This window comes from Pinus tabuliformis, chromosome 8 (assembly GCF_031772625.1).
Source record: "Pinus tabuliformis cultivar Carrire ecotype Pingquan chromosome 8, CPIR1, whole genome shotgun sequence".
Classification (NCBI taxonomy): domain Eukaryota; kingdom Viridiplantae; phylum Streptophyta; class Pinopsida; order Pinales; family Pinaceae; genus Pinus; species Pinus tabuliformis.
The window spans coordinates 210,999,519-211,009,708 of record NC_142294.1 but is presented as its reverse complement, the minus strand read 5'-3'; positions in this window follow the sequence as shown (position 1 = coordinate 211,009,708).

Sequence of the window (10,190 nt, the reverse complement as noted above, 5' to 3'; positions counted from 1 at the left end):
ATAATCTTCTTGAACATTTTCCGTGAACTGCACAATCTCCTAAATTATCACCAAATAAATGGAGCTATGCTTATACTAACTCCTAAATTAGAAGTGTTATCTCCCATAAATGGATGCCTTAATGACATGGAATTTATGGATATACTTCTATTTTCTCATATGAAGTCGTGCATATATGTTTTTGATATTTGTTTTATTTAAAGGATGTGTATATGTTTTTAATATATTTGTTTTATATAGATAGTCAACATAGAGAGGCTTTTATTATTGTGATGGTTGTAATAGATTTGTTAGGTAAGCATTTATTTAATTACTTACAATAACATTGAAATAAAATGGATATTAATTTGGTTAAATTTCAGCGTTCAACCTCAAAAAATTAGAAAACTTAAACATATAGTTGTAGACTTGAAGAGTTTATGGTGTAATGATAATGAGTTCAAAGCTGAAAAGATGAATTGGCCCTCTTTTTCTTTATAAATAAGAAATTTGTAAAAAAATTCAAAAATACCTTAAAGCATTTTAAAAATGAAAAATACCAACAAAGATGTCCTAGTCTTGACTCTTAAAAAGAGGAGGGACAATCCTTTTGGTTTTGAAAATGAAATGGTTAACTAATACACTTAGTCTATTCACACATTCAATTTTCCATCTACAAACATTTTTCTTTTGCATGTTCAGCATGTTCAATTTGCTTGGCTAGCTAATACATCATTAAGTTACATGTTTTAAAAATGTCTTAAACCTTCCACCATTGTGTGTATTTTTGTTATCAAAGCAATTTTTCTTAGGATCTTTGCACTAGTATACATAAACATTTTCTAAAAATGTCTTTAATCTTCCATCAATGTTCTTTTTAACATTTTCCAAAAAAATATCTTTAATCTTTCCATCAACGTGGTTTTTTTTGGTGCAAAGATGTAAAGTGTTCTAAAAATTATTAAAATCTTCCGCCAGTGTGTATTTTTTTCGGTTATCTTTGCACAAGTAGATTTTTCCTGCTGCAGTTCAAGCTCAAAACCATAGGGATGGATGGAGGTGGATGTGGACAAGGTTTTAAATCTTTTTTTCCACCAAAAAGAACAATTGCATCCATTAATTATCATGCTTTGAAATGGTAAACATTCCCTCTATTTTAAATTGATACATAATATGCTTTGATATGGTAAGCATTCTCTCTATTTTAAGTTGATACATAATATGCTTTAGTATTGTAAACATTCCCTCTATTTTAAGTTGATACATATGTTACAAGATAATTAATTAAGAAGATCGAGAAACAATGATAAAAAGGGATTGTCAGATTTGAAGAATTCAGTATAATATCAACAAAGGTTTTTGTTGTGTTTTACTGCAGCCGTGGTCGCACAGAAAGTAAATAAATGAGCTGAACTTGATTTGTGAATATAATCTATAAACAAAACTTTTAATGTTTCATCAAGAAGATCAAACCTAGAATATGCATTCATTATTCTCCCAATTAAATGAAATATAACATAAAATGCATTTCAGTTTGAAATATTACAAATTTGAAAACTACATCATAGTTTTCAGGAAGAAAGAAGAGGAAAATAAGAGTGTAGTTTCATTTCTATGATTCCATTAAAATCTTGAAAAGGTTTATTTATTCCCAGGTCGTTTGACTCTTCTCTCAATAAGATTTCATTCATATTCTATTAGTCCTAATGATGGACCCTCTTTGGGGTTTGAAACGTCGACAGAATGAACACAAAACTGTGGATAATCTGGATCATACCACTGCAAATAATGTTGTTGTTTGTTAAAAACAACATTCAAATACAATGAGTCCAAGAATAAAAACAACATTCGAATAATTTTTCTTAATAACTCCATGACTTAGATGTGATCAGCCATATTGCAAATGCTTGCACTTTCAACATGAATTCCCAAAATACAGAGGTTGTAGTGATACATTAATGCTTCAGGTTTGAGCCATGATCGAAGGAAATGGGACACTCTCCTAGATGTCAGTCACACATGGAAACCATCATAATGTCGCACGTCTCTAGATAGTTTTCTATAGAAGAAATAATCTTGATGATTTCCACCTTTGGCCAGCAACAAGAAGGAGAGTGCCCCATTTTGTTCAGTCCAAGCTCGGCCAGCTGCATTCCTGCTGGGGTCCTCAGTATTTTGGAGATTTGCATAGAAAGCTCATGCAGTTGCAATATGATTAGTCAAAGAGAGATTCATAAATTTTATTGGAATGAGTTTTTATTCTTGTACAAGGAGTTTGCGTAGTCGTAACAAGTTTCCGGTATGACACAGAATTTTCGTCGTCGTAGCAGGCTTCCAGGAGTTTACTACATGCACGCCTCCTGACATCTTTTCAACTGGAAAAATAACATGACAGAATTTGCGTCAGTTTTTCTTTGAACCTGCCCAAAAAAACAGTAATATGGCCCTTCACACTGATATTGGACAACAACATCATGTATGTTTATAATGATACATTTTTCTTGTGTTAATTCTGCATATGATTATCTGGTTCATCTAAGCTATCGTGGCTATAAATTTACATGCATCACTGATATAATATTCAAACTATCGTGGTTGTAAATTTGGGAGTAATGCCTGTATACATGTCTTAGAAGAGGAGGAAAAAGGATTCCAAGTTATATGAAGGGAACATTTCATTTTGTTCCGGCAAAGTAATGACTTCAAGTCGGCTCACTGATGTAGACTACGCAAACTTAATTGAAAAAATAAAAAAATAAAAGGAAAACTAGAGGAATACAGAACACCAAAGGACATCGTTCACAAATAGACCGTAGATCAATACACCAGTGCTTTTGACGTGGTTAAAACCCTCAAAGAGGGAAACAGTCCACGGCCTGAGCCAACGTGGCCACTTCAGGAAATTTATTAATAAAAGAATGAAAATTTACATAAGCTTCTCTCATGAACGGTTAACCTACAAATGACCCTCCATGCTCTTTAAATAGAGATCATGGACCAATCGGGTGTTAAGCCACGGATCAAGTGTCGGTAATACCGAGGAGAGAATAAACCGTCGATCACTACATATCGTGACCATCGGATTGTAAATTACAAAATGTACATAGTAAAGAAACACACTTTACCTAACTCTATACTAGACCAAGTTGTACTTAACTATTTCCTATGTGTCGGAATATCCTAACATCCCCCCTTAAGAACAACTTGGGATAGGATTGAAGGATTTACAAATATGACACAATAGGAGAAGGAAGGAGGCACTAGAGCCTATCCCCCCTTAGTGACAACTTCCTGAACTCCAACCATAAATCGAAGTTTAGTGAACTTCGCCTCTGTGAGAGCCTTTCTAAAGATGTCTGCAACTTGATCATCTGTTGAACAATATTTCACTTCAAGAACATGGTCATGAATGAGCTTTCTGATGAAGTGCATGTGCAGTTCAATGTGTTTGTTGCGCTGATGTTGGACTGGATCTTTGTGTAGTTGAATGGCACTTTGATTGTCACACCAAAGTGTAGTCGGATGCTGCTGCTGAAAGCCAAACTCTGACAGGATCTGACGAAGCCACAAGGCTTCCTTACTAGCTTCTACGGCACCACGATACTCTGCTTCTGCTGAAGAAAGAGAAATGGCACCTTGTTTCTTGCAAGCCCATGTAATAGGTCCTGAACCAAGAGTGAACACATAACCTGCAGTAGACTTCTGATCATCAAGGTCACCAGCCCAATCGGAATCAGTGAAACCAACCAATAGAGGAGATGCTTCGGCACTGTAATGAATCCCAAACTGAACTATATCGCGAACATAACGAAGTATTCTTTTAGCTGCTTTCCAATGACTTTCACGTGGGTTTTGCATAAACCGAGCAACAAGGCCAACAGCAAAGGAAAGGTCAGGACGAGTATGGGTTAGATACAAAAGTTTTCCTACAAGTTGACGGAATAAGGTAGAATCAACTTCAGGAGAAGTACAAGTGACTGAAAGTTTGACTCCAGACTGAAAGGGAGAAGGGGCTGGCTTACAGTCTTCCATGTGAAAATGGCGTAGAATATCACAGGCATACTTGGATTGGGAAAGGTAAATACCTTCCTTGGATTTCAAGACTTGAAGACCAAGAAAATAATGTAAGTGTCCTAAGTCTGTCATTTCAAACTTCCTTTTAAGGCTAGACTTCACATGGTTTATAAGGTTTGGATCACACCAATCAGGATAAGATCATCAACATAAAGAACAAGAATGATAAGAGACTTGCCCACTTTCTTGGTGTAGACAGTATTGTCAGAATGACACCTAGAAAAGCCATTTTCTAAAAGAAAGTTATCCATTTTGGCATACCAAGCTCGAGGAGCTTGCTTGAGACCATAAATGGATTTCTTAAGCCGACATACAAGGCTGGAGTCTGTTTGTATAAAGCCAATAGGTTATTCCATATAGATTTTTTCATGTAAATCCCCATGCAAGAAGACGGATTTAACATCCATCTGATGGACTTCCCATTTGAAAGAATCAGCAAGGGAAAGAACAAGGCGGATAGAGTTCATTTTGGCAACAGGGGAGAAGGTTTCAGTGTAGTCAATGCCTTCAACTTGTGAAAAACCCTTAGCAACAAGACGAGCTTTATGTTTATCAACTTTCCCATCTGGTCCATACTTGGTTCTGTAAACCCATTTGCACCTAACAAGTTTTCGTCCCTTTGGTAGAGGAACAAGATCCCATGTATCATTTGCCAATAATGAATGATATTCTTCATTCACAGCTGCTTCCCAATCTGGATGGCCTGAAGCTTCTGCAAAGGTGTCAGGATCATAATTCACTGAAGCTTGAGCCAGTAAAGAAGAGGCTCTATCGAACTTAGAACGTGTACGTCGCTGATCTGTAGGATCACCGGCAAGATCACCTGCTGCATCCCGAGTAGCACAGACCCATTTTGGAAGATGAGGAGCTGAAGGAGGATCCTGAGAAGGTGGGGGAGGAGTTCCATCCTCGCTTTCATCATCTGAAGAAGAAATATTTTCAAAAGTAGAAGAGATAGGGAGAGGTGGCACATCCGCCGAACTAGGCTCGCAGGCCGATATATTTTCAGCAAACTTTACATCTCTTCTAATGATAACATTTTTGGACTTAAGTGGAATAAGTCTATATCCTTTGACATCTTCAGAATATCCAACAAAAATACATTTTTCACTCTTAGGTTCTAAAGCTTTATGTTTCTCATCTGGAATATGGGCCCATGCTTCACTTCCAAGAATACGAAAGTGACTTACATCTGGTTTAATTGAGCTCCATGCTTCTTCTGGAGTGATATTCTTTAAAACCTTAGTAGGAGTGCGATTTATTATGTAATTTTCACGGTTAATTGCTTCTACCCAATAATTAAGACTAACTCCTTTAGATTGAAGCATACAATTAGCCATTTCCTTTAAGGTGTGATTCTTCCTTTCAGCTACACCATTTTGTTGTGGAGTATATGGAACAGTATGTTGCATTTGAATTCCATTCTCAGTGCAAAAGTTGATGAATGTGTTTTTAACATATTCTCCACCATTATTGGATCTTAGCTTAAGAATTTGATGTCCAGATTGTTTTTCAACAAAGGCCTTAAAGGCCAAGAACATGTTAAACACTTCACTCTTGAGTTTTAAGAAGTATACCCAAGTGCGTCTAGAGAAATCATCAATGAAAGTTAAGAAATACTTGTAGCCAGAGAATGAAGCAACTGGAAGTGGACCACATAAATCACTATGCACAAGCTGTAAAGGGACTGAGGCGTGCTAAGAGGCACGTTTTTCAAAACTATCCCGATGATGTTTTCCGAGTACACATCCAGAACAAACACCATCTCTGCAAGATACCATTGGAAGACCTATCACCATATTTTCTTTACAGAGATTCTGAAGAGAGTGATAGTTTAAGTGACCAAATCGCTCATGCCAAAGTTTGCTCACTTCATCATTATGAGCAACAAATACTGAGGGAAGATTTTATGACCCAAAGTTGTGAAACTTATACAACCTTGTAGAATCATCAGCAATGCCAGTAGCTAAAATTTGTCTAGGATCTCTTAGGTCCTTAATTACAACATCGTGAGGTGAAAATTCAACGATTTTACCCTCACCTGAATGGGTTATCTGATATACAGATAGAAGGTTGCAGGATAAGGTTGGAACACATAATACATCATTAAACTGACCATTGTCTAGATGAACAGTTCCAGTCCCTACAACACTAAGAGATCTATCATCACCAACATATATATTTTTGGTGTTACAATCATTTAAAGAAGAAAACATGGCTTTGTTTTTGGCCATGTGATAAGAAGCTCCAGAATCAATGAGCCACTCATGAGAATGAGAAGAAGAAGATACATTTAGTGCATAGCCAGACCGAGATGCTTGACAACCACATGCAGAAAGTGCCATTCCTGAAGATGAAGTTGAAGTTGAAGAGTGCTCCAAATGGATGTTATGCTTCTTCATTGCTGCTTCCAAGGCTTCCATCTTCTTAAAGCATTTGGATTCTAAGTGGCCATCTCGATTACAAAAGTTGCAATGTCTATCAGTCTTCTTCCCTTTGTTTTTATTTGTCTTATCATTTTTGTTGAAATGTTTTTTCATTTTGACACTGAAATTGCTTAGGACCCTTGTTTGGTTTAGTACCATTCTATTTAGGATACAACTTCTTAGGATTCTTTGGATTTGGTTGTTGCTGGGCCGCTAACGCTTTCTTAGAAGAGTTTCCAAGATGAAGAAGACCAAGGTGTAAGAGTTTTTCTTGTTCTCTTATTAAAGAATCACAAAAGGAATCAAAGGAAGGGGACTTGTAGGTTTGTCCTTGAGAAATGAAGGCTTCTCTTGTAGAATGGAAGGTGGAAACAAACACAGAATAGGCTGGTCCCAACTTAGTAAGAATGGAGTAGATAAGGCTACTATCTTCTTTCTTAACCTTAACACCTTCCAAGAGAAGTCTAAGGGTCTTGAACTTGGACAAAAAATCTTCAATGCAAGAAAAATTATTGGGGTCCAATGTAAGCAATTCATTTTCAAGTTGATGGGCTTTAAGTTCATTTTTAATTCCAAAGACTTTAGTAATCTGTTTCTTTGCTTCATCGGGAGTATCAAGTTCTGCAATATGGAATCTAAGATCTGGAGAAATAGACATCCCTATCAACCCACGTGCTTGGTCTTGCCTATTTTCCCATTTAGCTGCCTTGTCTTCATCTTTCGGTTTGGTCTCTTGGCCTGTGGCTATTCTGTAAAGACCTTTACTTCTAAGTAAATCCACAATGTAGGACCACCATTGGAAGTAGTTGGTGCTGTCAAGAATAACTTGGCATGGACTTTCCATTTAAAAAAAAAATAAAAAAAATTGAAGCTATAGATGCTGAAACTAAGTGTTTCAATAGAAAGATCTCGAAAAATTAGGCTGTTTCAAAAAAAACGGTTCTGAAAATGGCTTCCGAATGAAGAAGTTATGGCTTTTTGAAGAAAATTTGATGAAGTCGCCGACGAAGTGCGAGAATGTGCGGAAATGAAAAATCTGCCCCCACAAAATGGAGACTTGAACCCAAGACCTCTACTCTCATAAATTAGCTTTGCACCAAGTGAGCTATACAAAAAGTTTGAGAGAGAGAGGGGGGGTTGATGCTTTGGGTTGCATGCTTGCTTTGAGAAAGTTTTTTTTCCCTACAAAACAAAAAAACACAAAACCCAACACGGACATACAAAAAAAAACGAACCTTGTGGCTCGAAGTTAACTTTAGCTGGAAATTAAATATTTTCAAAAACGAACCTTGCGGCTCGAAGTTAGCTTTAGCTGGAAACTAAATATTTTCCTCAATGTTTCTGATTTTCCGAGATCACACTAAGGCGCAGCGGAAAAGAGCATATGCATGAGAAAAATCCTTCCTTTCTGTTTCTGATTTTCCCAGATCGCACAGAGTCGCATGGCAAAGAGCATACACAGAAATGAAAGGTATAGATCCGGTAATAAAAAAGCTAAATAAACCGAAATAAACAGAGAGAAAATAACTGTAAACTGCAAATAAACATTGTATACCTCCAGATCTTAAAAATGACGCAGCTAGGGCTACCAGAAACCTTTTCGCGTGAAACAAAAGGGATTCCTCACTGGAACAGATGCTCCCAACACAACAGAGAAGTCCTCTCGGCCCGAAAGCAGCCAGAAACAGTAGATCTAGAAAACGGTAGTCGGATGCAGTTCTACCGGCTTCAGATTTGGATCACCAACGGACGCGGCCCTCAAATAGCTCTGATACCATGTAGGAATTTACAGGGTAAGTTCCTCAGACAGAACACTAAAGGACACCGCTCACAAATAGATTGCAGATCAATGCACCAGTACTTTTGACGTGGTTAAAACCCTCAAAGAGGGAAACAGTCCACGGCCTAAGCCAACGCGGCCACTTCAGGCAATTTATTAATAAAATAATGAAAATTTTCATAAGCTTCTCTCATGAACGGTTAACCTACAAATGACCCTCCATGCTCTTTAAATAGAGATCATGGACCAATCGGGTGTTAAGCCACAGATCAAGTGTCGGTAATACCGAGGAGAGAATGAACCGTCGGATCACTACATATCGTGACCGTCGGATTGTAAGTTACAAAATGTACATAATAAAGAAACACACTTTACCTAACTCTATACTAGACCAAGTTGTACTTAACTATTTCCTATGTGTCGGAATATCCTAACAAAAACTATCTACAAAAACTATCATAAGCTATTCAACATGGTCCAGGAGTTATTAGTGAGTTGGTAAAAAAAACGAATTGTCACATGATCATCCATAGAAACAAAGTACAAAGCAATTGTTCAAGCTATATATGCTAGTATTGTTGGTTGCATTCCTTTTGTGAGCATTTTGTTGTCAAGAAGAAGGCACAACAATTTAATGTGTTAAGTGTTTGAGAAACCTGAGCATTTCGTTGTCGAAAAGAAGGCACAACAATTTAAATTTTTGTATGTGTTAGAGAAACATGAAGTGATTTATTCAATCACGATTCATAAATAATAAGAGTCAGAGATTTCATAATACCATTTTCACATTGAGATATTAATCTAGTTGTATGTTACCTGTTATTGTACTTGATTCTATTGTCTGCAAGGTGTTTTTTGAAGCCTCGAAATTCGTTGTGATAACATGGGGATAACCACCCGATACGGACCTTCAAAGCAGCTCCTCTTTAGTTTGGTATAGTGGCTCTTACTGAGACTGGAACCAATTTCCCGGAGAGGATTGATTTGATAATGTTGTTGGGGTGATATAAGATATAATGGAGAATGATTCAACTAAGAATAATCTAATCTAAATAACAAACACATGCATCTATCTGAATCTAACATTATCTTACTATAAATATATCGGGGAATAAACTAAGATATGTGATATACAAAGATGTCTCAAAGCAACTGGTAATAAAGATTATTCAACTATTAAAAGAAATGAAATCGTGAATGATAATTGTTTTGGATAAATAGTTAGACAAAACAATTGATAAAACTTTATTGCATATAGTAATTGTTAATGTATTCAATAAGGAACGAGAGCTGAAACATCATATACAAGTGCAATAATGTAGAACTATAACTCAGATTTTCATACATAAGACAATTAAATAAAGAGTATTGCTAATTCATAAATAAAACATGCTCTTAAGATAAAAGTACCATATATGAAAGGTCCTTCTCATGGGCTCAGCAATATTGTTCCACTTTCATCCAATCAAGTACACTCTAAGAGTACAAAAGTGTAATTTCAGTAGAGTATGCTTCGATATTCAAAAAAAAATAGATCATGTTCCAATAATTTCGTCAAAACCTTCACAAAAATACAAAAGTATAACGTCTTGTAAAGTGTTTTTGATAAAATCCTGGACCCCTCTCTAAATGCATGAGAGGGGTTTAAATATTATAAAACATTCCTCAAAAATAGATTATTACATAAAAAGATGAGGAGGTTTCAAACAACCTTCCTCAGAATAAGTGAAAGAAAAAATAAAAATAAAAATAAATGATGATAAGCTTTTGCAAATTGAATGGCCCTATTTGGCCATTCGGTCCTTGAGCTCGCAAATGTCTATCATTGGCTTAACCTGGGGAGGTTGGCCAATTTTGGATCTTAGTTGCCCCGTGAATACATCATCGGTGAGAGGTGGCACCATCTTTTGAGAAGAATTAGTTAAACAATG